Source organism: Haliotis rufescens, unplaced genomic scaffold (assembly GCF_023055435.1).
Source record: "Haliotis rufescens isolate VD_foot unplaced genomic scaffold, xgHalRufe1.0.p SCAF_36, whole genome shotgun sequence".
In the NCBI taxonomy this organism is placed as follows: Eukaryota; Metazoa; Mollusca; class Gastropoda; order Lepetellida; family Haliotidae; genus Haliotis; species Haliotis rufescens.
In genome coordinates this window covers 2,165,169-2,179,622 of record NW_025964068.1, presented here as the reverse complement: position 1 = coordinate 2,179,622, position 14,454 = coordinate 2,165,169, and the positions used below count along the sequence as shown (strand labels likewise).

The following is a 14,454-nucleotide window of genomic DNA, read 5'->3' as shown; positions in this document are numbered from 1 at the left end:
TTGGGGTATCATGTATCTCCTCTGGAGTATCATGTATCTCCTCTGGGTATCATGTATCTCCCCTGGGTATCATGTATCTCCTCTGGGTATCATGTATCCTCTGGGGTATCATGTATCTCCTCTGGGGTACCATGTATCTCCTCTTGGTTATCATGTATCTCCTCTGGAGTATCATGTATCTCCTCTGGGTATCATGTATCTCCTCTGGAGTATCATGTATCTCCTCTGGGTATCATGTTTCTCCTCTGGAGTATCATGTATCTCCTATAGAGTATCATGTATCTCCTCTGGGTATCATGTATCTCCTCTCGGTATCATGTATCTCCTATAGAGTATCATGTATCTCCTCTGGGTATCATGTATCTCCTCTGGAGTATCAAGTATCTCCTCTGGGTATCGTGTATCTCCTCTGGAGTATCAAGTATCTCCTCTGGGTATCATGTATCTCCTCTGGAGTATCATGTATCTCCTCTGGGTATCATGTATCTCCTCTGGGTATCATGTATCTCCTCTGGAGTATCATGTATCTCCTCTGGGTATCATGTTTCTCCTCTGGAGTATCATGTATCCCCTCTGGAGTATGTAGTATCTCCTCTGGGTATCATGTATCCCCTCTGGAGTATGAAGTATCTCCTCTGGGGTATCATGTATCTCCTCTGGAGTATGAAGTATCTCCTCTGGGTATCATGTATCTCCTCTGGGTATCATGTATCTCCTCTGGGTATCATGTATCTCCTCTGGGTATCATGTATCTCCTCATGGTATCATGTATCTCCTCTGGAGTATCATGTATCTCCTCTGGGTATCATGTATCTCCTTGTGGTATCATGTATCTCCTCTGGGTATCATGTATCTCCTCATGGTATCATGTATCTCCTCTGGAGTATCATGTATCTCCTCTGGGTATCATGTATCTCCTCTGGAGTATCATGTATCTTTGGGGTATCATGTATCTCCTCTGGAGTATCATGTATCTCCTCTGGGTATCATGTATCTCCCCTGGGTATCATGTATCTCCTCTGGGTATCATGTATCCTCTCGGGTATCATGTATCTCCTCTGGGGTACCATGTATCTCCTCTTGGTTATCATGTATCTCCTCTGGAGTATCATGTATCTCCTCTGGAGTATCATGTATCTCCTCTGGAGTATCATGTATCTCCTCTGGGTATCATGTTTCTCCTCTGGAGTATCATGTATCTCCTCTAGAGTATCATGTATCTCCTCTGGGTATCATGTATCTCATCTGGGTATCATGTATCTCCTCTGGAGTATCAAGTATCTCCTCTGGGTATCATGTATCTCCTCTGGAGTTTCATGTATCTCCTCTGGGGTATCATGTATCTCCTCTGGAGTATCATGTTTCTCCTTTCGAGTATCATGTATCTCCTCTGGAGTATCATGTATCTCCTCTGGAGTATCATGTATCTCCTCTGGAGTATCATGTATCTCCTTTTTTCTGTTGCAGATTACCCTTGTTCGAGACTGCAGGCTGGGTGCTGGATTGATAAACAGATGCAAATTAATTTAATTCTTACATTGTCAGCAGTACATAATTAATACAACATGAGTGTTACTGTCATTCTTGACATAGATCTGACACTGGAGGTTAAATCTGCAAGAGATGTTCCAAGATTTGACAGATAAGTTCCACGTTAGCTTCACATGTAATGAAGGAATGTAATATTTGCCTTCTCATGTAGTCTTATTTTCTCACTTTTCTGTATACATGTGTACAATTTATCATGTTTTTTCTCAAATATTGATCTGCAAATCTAAGTGATAGTCATGTAAGTACTCCTGACTAACCACCAGAAGATTGTACTGTATGCTGTGTTGTGAGCTGTATTGCATGGGCAGAAGGGACAGGGGTGGGCTGGATAGCAGGTCAGAATCTGTCTGTCTGAGGTGAAATGGGGTTTGGTGTCAAGATTATTGCACTTATATAGTGATATGTGTGTGTGTGTGTGTGTGTGTGTGTGTGTGTGTGTGTGTGTGTGTGTGTGTGTGTGTGTGTGTGTGTGTGTGTGTGTGTGTGTGTGTGTGTGTGTGTGTGTGTGTGTGTGTGTGTGTGTGTGTGTGTGTGTGTGTGTGTGTGTGTGTTTTTTTTTTTTTTGATAGTGCTGGCCCAGTGAAATACCATGCCGCAGTTTAACATGAATACCCCACTCAGACACAGTATACTGACTCAGATCTGACCACTCCATGTTTCAGCCCCTAAATGCTGAGCACCATCTTTCACATCTTTTGGTATAACAAGGCTGGGAATTGAACCCCTGACTTCCTGTTCTCCGAGCAGTTGCTCTATCCACTAGACCAAAGAGGTGGTCAACTACATACTGTAGTAAGGGAGATAGTATAGCTTGATGCTTGGACACTCATTTTGTACTACTGATTATTGCAATAATGTGTCATTGATTCTACTCTCAACTTATGATAAGCTTTTATTGAAGATGATACGTTGATTTGCAAATAATTATGATGTAGCATATATACAAAAATATATTAGAGGAAGCATGTTTGTAATGCATATATACTCATCACCAAAAGTTCTATGTGGATTGCTATAACCACAAGTATATTAGTGAAACAGCCAAGCGCTGTCATTTTGAAACAGCATTATTTGGAAGCATGTCCATATCAATAAAGTATGGTTGTGGAAACTATAATCCCTTGCATTTTGTGGCTGATTGATGTGTTCACAGGGAGCAGACATGAAGACACCTTAAAAGCAGTATTATCTGTTACCTTACTCCCAGAATACATGTCACCCTGTGACTGGTCTCAGTAGTCAGTGTGTCCCCTGCACCCACAACCTTTCTGACATCGTATCCTTATTTCAGCTGTTGGTGTGCGTCCATTAACAGATATTGACACCCAGTAACTACAGAATAATAACATTGGAAACACCCACACACATACGTATTCATACAATGCAAACTTTGATTTCATTTTAACATATGTCCATATTCCGTAATCAGTGATGTATGACATCATTACCCTTCTCCTTCCACAAAGTGAACAAACAGTTGCAGGGCGATGATAACATTACATTATGAACATGGACCCTAGTTACATTGGGTATTACAAGCACAACTACCAATTTCTGGGAACTGTCATCACTTGGCATGATGCACTATTTGTATAAATAGAGACATGTGAATTACCCCTACGCTGTTGGTGACTCTTGGATGCTGAAGCTCTCCAGGCAGTTGCCATATGTGGTAGCTACGCAGCTATCAGCGTACTCTATATGTGTATATAATCAAACGGGATTAAATATGTTGAATATAATACAATTAGAGCTTTACATCAAATATCACTCAATCCTAACATAATCACCATATGCTATTATGCAATGTTTGATGGTGAATACGAATCCTGTATTTACACAATCATGAAAGTCAACGCATTCACTCAAACATAAAGACAGAAACGTCACAGAAAGGCGAGAAGCCTTTAACATGTATACTTAGCCCTAATGATTTAATTAATAACTTCGCAGTGTGGCAACATGATCACCATATAATACGTAAACATTTAAAGATACTGAACTTATATGAAACATTACTTAGATTAGATAAGTTATATTATTATAAAAGTACATAGATGTTGACCAGCAGGTCTACACTTTACTTACCTAGACTTCATTCAGGACCTGTAAAGTGTTTCTGATGTATCAGCAATCAGTGAAAAATGTTTTCTGTCCTCATGAATTGCGATCAAGTATTCATAAATTTCCCCGGAATTTAGAGCAATGTTTAGCAATAAGATCATTTGTGACTGCTACAGTAAAGAAACACGACCCATCACACTACTACCGTAAATAAACACCACCCATCATACTGCTACAGTAAAGAAACACCACCCATCATACTGCTACAGTAAAGAAAGACGGTCCATCATACTGCTACAGTAAATAAACACCACCCATCATACTGCTACAGTAAAGAAAGACGGTCCATCATACTGCTACAGTAAATAAACACCACCCATCATACTGCTACAGTAAAGAAACACGGCCCATCATACTGCTACAGTAAAGTAAGACGGCCCATCATACTGCTACAGTAAAGTAAGACGGCCCATCATACTGCTACATTAAAGAATGACGGCCCATTATACTGCTACTGTAGAGAAACACGGCCCATCATACTGCTACAGTAAATAAACACTACCCATCATACTGCTACAGTAAAGAAAGACGGCCCATCATACTGCTACAGTAAATAAACACCACCCATCATACTGCTACAGTAAAGAAACACCACCCATCATACTGCTACAGTAAAGAAAGACGGCCCATTATACTGCTACTGTAAAGAAACACCACCCATCATACTGCTACAGTAAAAAAAGACGGCCCATCATACTGCTACAGTAAAGAAACACGGCCCATTATACTGCTACAGTAGAGAAACACGGCCCATCATACTGCTACAGTAAAGAAACACCACCCATCATACTGCTACTGTAAAGAAACGCGGCCCATCATACTGCTACAGTAAAGAAACGCGGCCCATCATACTGCCAAAGTAAAGAAACACCACCCATCATACTGCTACTGTAAAGAAACACCACCCATCATACTGCTACAGGAAAGAAACACCACCCATCATACTGCTACAGGAAAGAAACACCACCCATCATACTGCTACTGTAAAGAAACACCACCCATCATACTGCTACTGTAAAGAAACACCACCCATCATACTGCTACAGGAAAGAAACACCACCCATCATACTGCTACTGTAAAGAAACACGGCCCATCATACTGCTACTGTAAAGAATCACCACCCATCATACTGCTACTGTAAAGAAACGCGGCCCATCATACTGCTACTGTAAAGAAACGCGGCCCATCATACTGCTACTGTAAAGAAACGCGGCCCATCATACTGCTACTGTAGAGAAACACGGCCCATCATACTGCTACAGTAAAGAAAGACGGCCCATCATACTGCTACAGTAAAGAAAGACGACCCATTATACTGTTACAGTAGAGAAACACGGCCCATCATACTGCTACAGTAGAGAAACGCGGTCCATCATACTGCTACAGTAAAGAAACACCACCTATCATACTGCTACAGTAAAGAAACACCACCCATCATACTGCTACAGTAAAGAAAGACGGTCCATCATACTGCTACAGTAAATAAACACCACCCATCATACTGCTACAGTAAAGAAAGACGGCCCATCATTCTGCTATAGTAAAGAAAGACGGCCTATCATATTGATACAGGAAAGAAACACGGCCCATCATACTGCTATAGTAAAGAAACACCGCCCATCATACTGCTACTGTAAAGAAACACGGCCCACCATACTGCTGCAGTAAAGAAAGACGGCCCATCATACTGCTACAGTAGAGAAACACGGCCCATCATACTGCTACAGTAAAGTAAGACGGCCCATCATACTGCTACAGTAGAGAAAGACGGCCCATTATACTGCTACAGTAAAGTAAGACGACCCATCATACTGCTACATTAAAGAAAGACGGCCCATTATACTGCTACCGTAGAGAAACACGGCCCATCATACTGCTACAGTAAATAAACACCACCCATCATACTGCTACAGTGAAAAAAGACGGCCCATCATACTGCTACAGTAAAGAAAGACGGCCCATTATACTGCTACAGTAAAGAAACACCACCCATCATACTGCTACAGTAAAAAAAGACGGCCCATCATACTGCTACTGTAAAGAAACACGGCCCATTATACTGCTACAGTAGAGAAACACGGCCCACCATACTGCTACAGTAAAGAAACACCACCCATCATACTGCTACTGTTAAGAAATGCGGCCCATCATACTGCTACTGTAAAGAAACACGGCCCATCATACTGCTACAGTAAAGAAACAACACCCATCATACTGCTACTGTAAAGAAACACTACCCATCATACTGCTACTGTAAAGAAACACCACCCATCATACTGCTACTGTAAAGAAACACGGCCCATCATACTGCTACAGTAAAGAAACAACACCCATCATACTGCTACTGTAAAGAAACACTACCCATCATACTGCTACTGTAAAGAAACACCACCCATCATACTGCTACTGTAAAGAAACACGGCCCATCATACTGCTACAGTAAAGAATCACCACCCATCATACTGCTACTGTAAAGAAACGCGGCCCATCATACTGCTACTGTAAAGAAACGCGGCCCATCATACTGCTACTGTAAAGAAACGCGGCCCATCATACTGCTACTGTAGAGAAACACGGCCCATCATACTGCTACAGTAAAGAAAGACGGCCCATCATACTGCTACAGTAAAGAAAGACGACCCATTATACTGCTACAGTAGAGAAACACGGCCCATCATACTGCTACAGTAGAGAAAGACGGCCCATCATACTGCTACAGTAAAGAAACACCACCTATCATACTGCTACAGTAAAGAAACACCACCCATCATACTGCTACTGTAAAGAAACGCGGCCCATCATACTGCTACTGTAAAGAAACACGGCCCATTTTACTGCTACTGTAAAGAAACGCGGCCCATCATACTGCTACTGTAAAGTTAGACGGCCCATCATACTGCTACACTAAAGAAAGACGGCCCATTATACTGCTACAGTAGAGAAACACGGCCCATTTTACTGCTACTGTAAAGAAACGCGGTCCATCATACTGCTACTGTAAAGAAACACGGCCCATCATGCTGCTACAGTAAAGAAACACGGCCCATCATACTGCTACTGTAAAGAAACACGGCCCATCATACTGCTACAGTAAATAAACAGCCCATCACACTGCTACAGTAAAGAAACACGGCCTCATCATAACGGCCCAGTAACCTGTGTATGGATGTGGACCGTCGCGTGGGTCATTACGACCTTATGCAATCATGACACAAGTTGAGGTATGTGGATGAAAAAGTCGTGTGAAGTGAAGCTAACACTTGAAGACTGAGACATCTTTATCACAAGAGTAATTAGATTTGTGTCTAGTTGCATGCAATTGGATCCGACATTGTGTCATATTCGTTTGCTTAAGTACATCTTCCCTGTGTGCAAATTTCATTGAAAATTGATTTTGAGTAATCTCCAATATGAAGTATTTATTTTCATAAGACCTAGTAATTCATCAGCCTTCCACAACAACAACGCCCTCATTCGTATATCTGGTGTATGGAAATGCTAGCAAACCCATAGGGAGCCCTTAACTCGCAGTAAAGTCAAGAGGTCTGCCATCTTAGTGTCTTGCCATTTTTTATGAGATGCTATTTTCATAATCGTATGTGGCTTTTTCTGTGTGCATGATGAAGTGGCTACTACTTATGGACCGTGTGTGTGGGTCTCTCTACATGCACAGCAAGGGCCAGTCGTCGGTACTGCAGGAACCTACTTGGTACTGCATCATTGCCACCCTCAGGGAAATACAGGTCATTGTATTGTAAAACCCTTTCTTAACGTTTTTTAATATTTCAGTGAAATATTAATATTGCACACATTGATGTTGTAATAATAATCATAGTGTATGTGTACTTGCGGCGATTGACATTATCCAGCAGTATCTGGTACTACATTCCTAAAGGTTTATACGAATAACCATCTCATGTACGGAATGTGACGTGATTTCCCTGTGGGTTGTAAGAATGCATGCGGCCGTAAAATGTCTGTGGGCGTTGAGAGACTCGTAAAGGACCCCGATGACCGACGTGAGGAACGTCAAATAATGCTTGTAACTACTTAATACTCGACCACGTTACACAAACCGTTATGACAATATACTCATCTGCATATACTGTTTCACATCCACAACCAGACCTAAAAATCATGTGATTGTTGTACTGTATGTGATCAGTTTAACGTAACGGACTGAGTGAGAGACTTCAGTTGGGGTGAATGTGGCTTTGAAGAGAATCTCCGTTATATCACCTAAATATGGGTGTGTTTGGTGTTTAACGCCACACTCGGTATTTTTCCATCTACCATAGATAATCAAGTAATTGATGTAATGGCCAACGATCCACACCATCGGGGTACGATGACACGCTATCAACCAAGTCACCGATCCATGAAGGCGCCTCTGACCCCCAGGTGTTGCTCGTGACAGTTCTACCCCGGCATTCCCAAGGGTTTCAGTGTGGGAGGAAAGGGCGAAGAGATGCAGGGCCTTATGCGTTACTTCCATGGTGATACCCAGCAGCATGGGTATGGTGACCATTAACCAGGGGTTATACAAATAAACTGGAATTCGAACCCACTAACATGGTTCCTGGCACGTGAATGGGACTGCACAGCCTTTGCAATATATAACTAAGGCCATCACTACAGGTTAGGATCGTTTTCACGATATTCTTGAAGTGAATTGCCTCGTACCTTTTACTGACCGTTTAGGTCACTTATCACTCATACAAATTTACCATATCTTGCTTAAAGAAAATACTTTTCCAAGCAGAATTTGAATTTGTTTAAATTGTTGTTTTTAATTTCTTAGTATGATAAATGAGAAGAAGATATAAATCAGTATAATTTTATTTGCGTATTTATACACGGGGTGGTTCAAAAGTTCTGATGGACTGCGTTGATGGCTGCTAAATAATTTTCTCCATGATCCCCTCTGAGGTCCACACACGTCTGTCAACGACGTAGAGTGCCTGGAACCAACTGGTCTTGAAGGCTTTCTCCTGGTTGTGTAATGTACCCACCACAGCAGAAAAGACTTTAATCATAATTTGTATAATGCTTGCAAGACTAACTTTGGGAAGAGGTGGATATTTGGCAGTGCCAAATCTGGTGAATACCTAGGGTGTTTTATGAGCCACAGTCATGCATTGCTGTCATGGCGACATGTTCGGAACTTCCGGGAGGTAGTCCACCAGTAGGATTCATTTGGAATTCTAGAAAACCGAAGGCGCCCCCTTCCGCCTTCTTCTTTAGAAGAGAGGTTCGGTGTTTCCACTGCTTTGAATGTTTAGTCTTTGGCTGATAGTGGTGAACCCAAGACTCTTTCAGGATTACATATTGCTCAACAAAATCAGTTAGGCCAGCTTCAAAATAACATTAATACTTACGAGAGATGATGAACCTGGCGCATTTCTGGATCAGGAGTCGGAAGCCTTGGAACCCAGCCTGCAGAAATCTTTGTCATACCCAGTTCATTCCTCAGAATGTGCTCAACTTCCACATGGGCGATGCCCACTGTATTGGGTATGTAAGGTGTGGGTTTTCATCGATCATCCATCATCATATCATGGTCATCCCCAACAGTTGACACCATGTCCGCATATATGGCTGTTAGAGTTGGCCCTTTCAGTTGGAGATACTTGATGACAGCGCGGTAGCCAATTTTGTCCCTTTTCAGGAACAGAGAATACTCGTCTCTTTCATGCCAGCAGAAATATGCTCCATGTCTGTGTATTTGGTTCAAATGCATATTGTACTTAATACATGCAAACTGTTAAGGATGTACTATAAATTATAAACCATGCTTAGGCCAGAACGCTTCATTCACCCTCGCTCATACATCGAGTAATAAGCCGTGTATCAGTTGTAACGTGACAGTGTGTTGCTCATGCACTCTAAACCCAAGTGGTCTACTTCTGAACACTGGACAGAACACATGGATGTCACACTTTAAGGACGCATCCATGTGTTCTGAAAATATTCTGAACGTTGATGTTTTCGACCCAGAACAGGATTGTTCTACAAACATATTTAGAATGTTTCAACGTGTGATGACGATGTAACACTTTTAGAACGCCTGAAAAGTGTTCTGGACAGTGACTCAGAACACTACACGTTCATGCGTGTCAAAACAATATATCCGATGGTTTTAAGCCGTAATAATTCAAACCATAACCAAATTCCCATGCATATTCTCTGGCATAAAATCACACAGACGAAATTCTGAACTGTCACCATGAATGCTTTATTATCTTTATTTATCATGACCATGTGGATATTCAAGTCACTCAAGGACCGTGAAGATCTGATGTAGAATAGGTCTTCAGCAACCCATGCTTTCCGTAAAAGGCGACTAACGGGATCGGGTGGTCAGGCTCGCTGACTTGGTTGATAAATGTCATCGATCCCAACTGCTTGGATCGATGCTCATGTTGTCAATCACTGGATTGTCTGGACTTACAGACCGCCGTCATATAGCTGGAATATTGCCGAGTGCGGCGTGAAACAACAAACAAACACATCAAGTCGCTTAAATATGTGAGTCAGAGTTCTTCATGAAATATCGAGTGGCAATGTGAAGCATACTTAAGATAACTTAGGTTTTAAATCTTTCTTGAAGGTACATACTTCGCAGATGTTTCTCGTGCGTAAATCTGCCCAAGGACGATGTTGATAACAGCGACATGACCATAGCATGCTTCATGAAACTTCGTGTCAAATATAACCCCGCAACATCCCGCAACATCCCACAACACCAGACATTTATTTTGTACATACTACATACACGACATAAGACATTATTCACATTAAAAGAAAAAAAACCATATCCTGTCTTGGTTTTATATTTTTGTTCATTACATACCTACACTACTCTCCGCAGATTTCGATGCGTTGTCAATCCATGCTGATCATGAACTCGGATCCTAAATTTAGATTTTTCAGAGATTTGTTGCATGCAGCCCGTTTTGCACGTTCAGACGAACTTAAGTCTGGATTCATATCAAACCTGAAATATATATTCATTATACTTGAACATAATTTCGGAAACTTTCAAATAGTCGCAAGTTCAAATTAGATTTGGATTTCATCTCACAATTTGCGAATAATGCTTGTGGAATAATGACGGTTAAAATGGCGATGAATATGTCGTCTGCCATTCGTTTCGCATGGAGCAGGTTTTACTTCGTATGTTATCAGGATATGATTTTATCGCTGAAATACTACACAATTTTAGGTAAGGATTAAATATGAAACAAAAGTATTCCCAGATGGATACTTACCACAGATAGCCCTCAGATAATAGGAAATTGTAGCACCAAATCAATACGTCACGTCAAGTTTCTCACAAAACGGATGTGGTTCACAGGGAAAGGGCAGCTTTGAATGCTATTTAGAAAAAAAAACAGAACCCCGATGTTCTATTAATGGAACACGTGCGTGTTCTCTCCCATAACATTTGTGTGCTGCTTATCATTATATATTCATTATAGAACACAGCAGAACACATGCGTTCTAGAAAAGAACGCATGTGTTCAGCAAATAGACCGCATACGTTGAAAAGCATACATAAATGGTCCAGGTAAAATTGGCCAACAAAATGCCAGTGTTCTGATACACGTAAATGTCCCGTTATGCAAGCAATTTATTTCCATGTATTACCAGTGAGAAGTATTTCAACAATGTTTCTTGTATTTGGTCAGGCTACATATGAGTTATTATTAACACAAACTATGCCGTATTCATAAACTATTTATTATTTATCAAAATCAAAATATCACCCTTGTTATACACATTTTCTGTTTGACTTATCTATCAGCCTCTCTTCTTCTCAAAAATACATATTCCGGAAAAACGAATATATGGTCGAATTTATATTTATCTAACAATATTCATGACATTATATCGGCTTAAGTACAGGGACTTCTCCAAGATGAGAACACACGCGTTCTACAACAGATCACAGGCGTTCAGCAAAAGAGTGTCAGGGTGAGGCACCTATTCGCCAGCACACAAAGTCAGCGATCTAATCCACTCTCAGCCGCCGAGGCGTACACAAAAGTCATGTACAAATGCACTAACCATTAAATTATTTTGACCCGAGTGTTTGTCCTCACTCACGCTTGTCGTAAAAGGCGACTAACGGGATGAGGTGGTCAGGCTCGCTGACTTGGGTGGTGCATGTCATCGTATCCCAATTGCATAGATCGATGATCATGATGTCAATCACTCGATTATTTACAGACCACCATAATATAGCTTGAATATTGCTGAGCGTGGCGTTAAAATAACAAACAAACACCCGCCCTTCAGATACTTATCGTAACGTGTGTTGTTTTCTTGCAAAACTACACACCTCCTGGCCACCGAAGACCCCTTTCTACATGTGTAAGTGTATTTTTTAACTAGAATATCAAATATCAGTTTCATGTCCTGTTGCTGGCGATAATCTTGTTTCCCTGCGGGAATGTTGCCGTCCAGAAGGAGCTTCCATCACAAGCAGATCGACTTTTGTTTTCAAATGTCAATATGAAACTGATTAATGCCTTGACCAAGAAACTCAGTCCACATATTTCTTAACCACATTTTCTTTTCTTTTGAGGGTTATATGAAGGATGTCACAAAGAGGCAACATGACAATCAAATATCAGAGCAACAGGAGAGTATTTATTTATACGTGCTCTGTTTCAACTACTCCCAAACATTTCAATTCTATTTTTTGACTGCCGTGTTGAGAATTGCAGCGTTTACTGTGTGAGATATCGTAAACTAAAAACTGTTATTTGCTCTCCGATTGAAACGTGATCGATGCAAATTATGTTCCGATTTCAGTAGACAGCAATAAGAGCGAAATAGACGTAGCCCTCACTGGAATCCACTGACGCAGCCGTAACCACTTTGATGGCGATATATCACAACAGGGAACTCGGCACCCGCTCCTGTATGTGATGGTAGAGTTATCCAACAGGGAGCTCGGCACTCGCTCGCTGTATGTGATGGTAGAGTTATCCAACAGGGAGCTCGGCACTCGCTCGCTGTATGTTATGGTAGAGTTATCCAACAGGGAGCTCGGCACGCGCTCCTGTATGTTATGGTAGAGTTATCCAACAGGGAGCTCGGCACGCGCTCCTGTATGTGATGGTAGAGTTATCCAACAGGGAACTCGGCACCCGCTCCTGTATGTGATGGTAGAGTTATCCAACAGGGAGCTCGGCACTCGCTCGCTGTATGTGATGGTACAGTTATCCAACAGGGAGCTCGGCACTCGCTCCTGTATGTGATGGTAGAGTTATCCAAGAGGGAGCTCGGCACGCGCTCAATGTATGTGATGGTAGAGTTATCACTATCATACAGTCTTGCAGTCTGTACTGACTTGCAGTCGTCACTATCATACAGTCTGTACTGACTTACAGTCGTCACTATCATACAGTCTGTTCTGTTTTGCAGTCGTCCCTCTCATACAGTCTGTACAGTCTTGCAGTCGTCACTATCATACAGTCTGTACTGTTTTGCAGTCGTCACTCTCATACAGTCTGTACAGTCTTGCAGTCAACCCTATCATACAGTCTGTACTGATTTGCAGTCGTCCCTATCATACAGTCTGTACAGTCTTACAGTCATCACTATTATACAGTCTGTACTGTCTTGCAGTCGTTACTTTCATACAGTCTGTACTGATTTGCAGTCGTCCCTATCATACAGTCTGTACTGTCATGCAGTCATCCCTATCATACAGTCTGTACTGACTTGCAGTCGTCACTCCAATACAGTCTGAACTGACTTGCAGTCGTCACTCAAATACAGTATGGACTGACCTGCAGTCGTCACTATCATACAGTCTGTACTGTCTTGCAGTCATCACTATCATACAGTTTGAACTGCCTTGCAGTCGTAACTATCATACAGTCTGTACTGATTTGCAGTCGTCCCTATCATACAGTCTGTACTGTCTTGCATTCGTCACTATCATACTGTCTATACTGATTTGCAGTCGTCCTTATCATACAGTATGTACAGTCTGTACAGTCTTACAGTCGTCACTATCATACAGTCTCGCAGTCTGTACTGACTTGCAGTCGTCACCATCATACAGTCTGTACTGACTTGCAGTCGTCACGACAATACACTCGTCACTATCATACAGTCTCGTAGTCTTCCCTATCTTAAGTCTGTAGTGTCTTACAGTCGTCACTATCATAGAGTCTGTTCTGTTTTGCAGTCGTCACTATTATACAGTCTATACTCTCTTGCAGTCGTCACTCCAATACAGTCTGGACTGATTTGCATTCGTCACTATCATACAGTCTGTACTGTTTTGCAGTCTTCCCTATCATACAATATGTACAGTCTGTACAGTCTTACAGTCGTCACTATCATACAGTCTCGTAGTCTGTACTGACTTGCAGCCGTCACAATCATACAGTCTGTACTGACTTGTAGTCCTGACAACAATTCAGTTTGTACTAACTTGCAGTCGTCACGACAATACACTCGTCACTATCATACATTCTCGCGGTCGCCCCTATCATACAGTCTGTACTGTCTTTCAGTCGTCCGTATCATACAGTCTGTACTGACTTGCAGTCCTGACAACAATGCAGTCTGTACTGACTTGCGGTCGTCACGACAATACACTCGTCACTATCATACATTCTCGCGGTCGTCCCTATCATACAGTCTGTACTGTCTTGAGGTCGTCACTCCAATACAGTCTGGACTGATTTGCATTCGTCACTATCATACAGTCTGTACTGTTTTGCAGTCTTCCCTATCATACAATATGTACAGTC

At 41.7% G+C, this 14,454-nt stretch overlaps 1 protein-coding gene across 1 annotated transcript in view; it reads left to right on the top strand.

Moving 5' to 3' along the window:
• Window positions 1–2,029, top strand: part of LOC124147719 (beta-ureidopropionase-like) — a 72,987-nt gene extending 70,958 nt beyond the window's left edge. Inside the window, exon 15 of the mRNA XM_048381188.1 lies at window positions 1,468–2,029. The gene's annotated coding sequence lies outside the window, so the exon portion shown is untranslated. The remainder of the gene's footprint in view (window positions 1–1,467) is intronic.
• Window positions 2,030–14,454: the final 12,425 nt, after the last annotated feature.